We start from the raw sequence: 4,825 nt of genomic DNA, 5'->3' as shown, positions 1-4,825 counted from the left end.
ACCCTCGGAGTCAATAAACACGGGATAGTCCGTCGAGACAATAAACATGGGATAATACATCAAAATGGTAAACACAGGGGAGTTCGTCAGGACGATAAACACGGAAGAGTCTACCAGAACATTAAACATGGGATTATATTCTGTAAGACCATGCTCGACTATGGCAACATAGGGAATCCATCAAGACGGTAAACTAGGAGTCCTATCAAGGTATAAAGAAGAAGTCGTGATGAGACTTGCATGACAAGTCGCAATATAGAATGGACTTGGCGTGTTTTAAAATGCAATTAAACAAGATAACAAGGGTATTCGCCAAAGGCAATGGTGAGTGGAGCCTAGGAAGCATTTTAACCCTTTCATGTGTAAAAGGAGAGGGAATTTCCTTAGAAGAGATGGTAAATGTAGTGCCCATCAATAGAAGTCTGATAGAAAAGTCGCAAATCCCACCTTGGTTAAGAAAATATATAATGGGTTATTATAGGATAAAACCTTATTTGGGCAATCAACAAAGAGGTTGTCGAAGAGTGAGTAGACTGCCAAGAAACCTCATGGGAGGAAATGCTAGCAAGGTTGAATGAAAATAAAGTCTGCTAAGAATATACAGGAGTAGTACGCCTGGTTAGGGATGCATAGCATAGGGAAGACCACAAGGACTAACATTGAGGTAGTCCGCAGAGAATTTTCATGGGTAAGGAGTTAGCCAGAAAATAGTAAGAAGTGGAACTCCGTCAGGGCCATACAGGAAGGGGAAGACTGGTAGGTTTACACAGGGTGGGAAACTGTCAAGGAATAGTTGAGTACGAGATAGCTTATTGGGTACTACTTGTCCATTAAAGTACCATAAAGGATTGGACTAAAAGAATAAGTATTGTGGGGCTACATGATGGGCACGAGCCAAAAAAGGAAAAGAGAGAGATGCTCAGTTAGCCAAGTATTAGAATTAAGTCCGAATCTGGAGTCTAGAAAGAGGCCTTAATTAGAAAGGAGAATAAACGTAGCCTAAATCGGTAGTCACTAACATGGCAAGGTAGGCCCCCTTTTTTTTGGAGTATAGAGAGAGATAAGGGATTCAAGATGAGGATTTGTAATTGTGGCAAATTAATGTTAAACATTACCAACTTCAGCCATCATGGTGACGGCGAGTATCAGGGGTGATGCATATCATAAAAGGGTATAAGAAAGTTGAATCATTGTCAAGTAGAGGTGAGTCCCATATGAGAATATCTCTAGGTAAGTCATGACTATGATCAAGCCAATGATTCTCCTACAGAATCCAAGATGTTAACTCTATGCATAGAATCTTTTTTTTCCTAAAGTTGAAGTAGTATTCTATGAAATTTTTATGTACAGACCTCACTAAGTTCTTCTGAACTTCTAAAATTTACTGCTTGGATACAGGGTAATTAAAGACTTAGAAATCAAGATGAGGGACCAAGCCAGATTTTGCTAGAGCAAAGAGTTTGGTGAAGTAGTTGTATCATGTATATAGAGGGGCTCCCTTAGAGGTCTAGCCTCAGGGCTTAAGTGATTATAAATGTATTTGATATTAATTTAAATTTTTTAATTTGTTGTTAGAAATCAAAATTATTGGAACTTATCACTAATTTAGTACGAGTTTTAATATAGATAGGTTTCCAAATTTTAAGTTTTTTAAGAATGTGATTAGAGCAGATTTAGAGACATCATTAAGTTATTTGGGTCTTGGTATCATCCAGTACTTAGACTTGACATGTGGGGTCGAGTATAGGGTGTTACAGGATCGATATTGATTATGAAGAGACATATTCTTTTGTAGTGGATGCAATCATTTAGATATCTTATAAGTGTTAGAGTACATGAAAAACTTGATATGTTGTTACAATCTATCTCTATGGCTCACTGGATAGTGAAACTGATATGAATATCCCTGAAGGATTTATCATCTTAGAAGGAAAATAAGTTTCCTGAGAAGATTATTCAATCAAATTAATGAATCCTTATATGGATAGAAACAATCTGGACAAATGTGGTACAATTGTTTTAGTGGATATTTTTTGAAAGAATGTTATACAAATAAGCCAATTTGTCGATGTGTTTTTATAAAAATATTTGGGTCAGAATTTAGGATACTTGCGGTTTATGTTGATGATTTATATATTATTGGAACTCCTGCAGAGCTTCAAAATACAGTAAATTGTTTAAAGAAAGAATTTGAATTGAAAGGTCTTGAAAAAACAAATTTTTGTCTCAACCTATGATAACTCTTGAAAGAGTTATATTTCAGGCATCTTCACTGAAGTATTTGCTTGTACTTAAGAAAATACATTTGCATTTTAGACTTATTACTAGAGCATTACATACTAAAGTTTGGATTATGTTTTAACAGTAAATATATGTTACTTTTAATGGTTGGATAGAGGTTTGGTAGTCTTTGGTTGTAGGTGCAGTAGGATAAAAGAAGCAAGAAAAAAGGGAAGAGGAAAAGTGAACGAAATAGGTGAAACATTGCCACGAAAAATGGTGGGATAGATTGCTAACATAAATCCCATGGCAATTCCAGGTAGATGACGTAGCGCTCAATCCACATCACTCTCAGCCAACTGTATGTGTACCAGATAAATCACCCTGAAAAAGAGGAGCAAAATATGTGTGCTAAGAGGGACGAATCTACCTTCTAAAAGGAGGAGAGAAATGAAAAGAAAAAAGACAGATTGTAAGGAGAAAAGAAAAGAAAGAGAGTAATTACTCTCTCTGCAATAGAATCTAGTGGAGTAGTTCAAAAGAGAAGAAGAGGGGAGCAGCTAAAAAAAGGGAGATCACATATGCGAAGAAGGGGAAGAGAAATTTGCCTTGGGTTTTGTATAGAATCTTAATAAGAAGTTAGAGTGCAACGAGAACTTCCTGTAGTTCTACCTTTGTTCTGTTTTCTTGGTTTTGAATTTTGTGATTCGTAAAACTTGAAGAATGTTCATGAACAATTTAATTTTGGATTTCATTGCCCAACCAATGAGGTAATTATCTTCGGGTTGGATTTATTTGGGAGAAAATTGAATTATCTATAATACCCATGATATGATTTTGATTAAGATTATTGTTTTTTTTAATTCTTGTTTATTTGGAATGCATGCATCTAACCTCTAAACATAGTTGATTGCATGTTATGATCTTAGATGGATTTGAATTTGAAAGGATTAAATACATTAGATTATTAATCGATTGATACAGGTGAGTACTCAAAAAAATATTCGCAGCACTCTAGACATAGAAGACGCAATCTATATAGGTGTAGAGCGTTAGTTGGGTTATCATTTGTGAGTCATGTAGACATGCACAGACTTCAAATAATAATTAATGAAAATATCAGTTTAGTCATAACTTTGCCATGGCATTATCATGTTATTAAAATATTTCCTGAGTAATTCCAACCTTTATCATTCAACAGCAGAAATACTCTACTTGTTCCTTGTGAATTGCCACGACATTCAGATTGTTTGGTCATTTTTCAATTATATTTGATATGATTAGTTCATTCATTAATTCCCTTCACCAATTTATACTTTTTTTTCTTTTACAGAGTTTTATTCGTTAAATATTCAGTAATACTTACCAATTCAAATAAACTTTTGATCCCTGTGGAGACAATACTCACTCATTATTATATTACTTGAATTGGCATGTACACTTGCACATTTGTATTATTTATACGCAACAAGTTTTTGGTGCTATTGCCGAGGATTGGCAACTTTTGTGAAAATTGGTTTGTTATTATTTGTTTAATTTCTGTTAAGTTTAGTTTAATTAGTTGTTTTGATTTTTCTTTCTCAGGTTTGTGCTAGTGCATGCATAGAAATATTTCAAACAATACTGAGTACTGTTTTGATCTAAAGATTGAGAGAACCTTAAGGCGAAGAAGAAAAGAGTTGTGAGAAATAGAAAGAATCAGAAATGATTAAATTAGAGAAGAGCCATTACATCCAGAAAGAAGGGATGCTTATATTCCTCGAATTGTAGATGACAGAGACAGACCCATTAGAGAACATGTTGTGTCGATCTTAGGTGATTTAAATCCAGGAATTGTCAAGCCACATATTCAGGGTTAGCAGTTCGAATTAAAGCCAGTCTTATTTCAAATGCTACAAACAGTGGGGAAATTTAGTGGATTGCCTACTCAGGATCCGAGGTTGCATTTACGAATCTTTTTGGAAGTATATGATTCATTCAGACAGCAAGGTGTTCCTAAAGATGCCCTGCGACAAAGTTATTCCTTTACTTATTCCATGATTGTGCCAGAGCATGGTTAAATACATTACCATCAGGTACAGTGGCATCATGGAATGAGTTGTGTCAGAGGTTTCTGCTAAGATATAATCCTCTTAACATGAATTCTAAGTTGAGGAGCGACATTACATCGTTTAGACAACAAGAGGATGAAAATTTATATGAAGCATAGGAGCGGTTCAATGAGCTACTAAGAAAATGCCCAATGCATGGTTTCCTACATTGGAGACAAATGGAAATGTTCTAAAATGGATTGAATGCTCATACAAGAATGGTTTTCAATGCCTCTGCTAATGGGACTTTAATTGATAAATCATATAATGAGACTTATGAAATTCTGGAAAGAATAGAAAATAACGATTATTAATACCCCATTACCAGAGTTGGAACTGGCTGAAGAGTTGCAGGAGCAATGGAGCTTGACGCAAATACATCTCTAATAGCTCAAGTATCATCTTTAACAAATATGATTAAAACACTAAAAAGGTAAAGTAGCAAAGTTAGCATGTGTTTACTATGGAGAAGATCATGTCTTTGATGAATACCTGTCAAATCCAACCTCAGTTTA

General features: G+C 34.9%; 1 non-coding gene across 1 annotated transcript; it reads right to left on the bottom strand.

The window, feature by feature from the left end:
• Positions 1–4,366: 4,366 nt before the first annotated feature.
• On the bottom strand, positions 4,367–4,473 carry LOC128034235 (small nucleolar RNA R71). Its single transcript, XR_008190365.1, has one exon. It is a non-coding gene; the product is annotated as a small nucleolar RNA R71 (small nucleolar RNA).
• Positions 4,474–4,825: the final 352 nt, after the last annotated feature.

The sequence above is a fragment of the Gossypium raimondii genome, chromosome 10 (genome assembly GCF_025698545.1).
Source record: "Gossypium raimondii isolate GPD5lz chromosome 10, ASM2569854v1, whole genome shotgun sequence".
NCBI classification, from domain to species: domain Eukaryota; kingdom Viridiplantae; phylum Streptophyta; class Magnoliopsida; order Malvales; family Malvaceae; genus Gossypium; species Gossypium raimondii.
The sequence above is the reverse complement of the archived record's forward strand: the minus strand, read 5'-3'. Positions and strand labels throughout refer to the sequence as shown.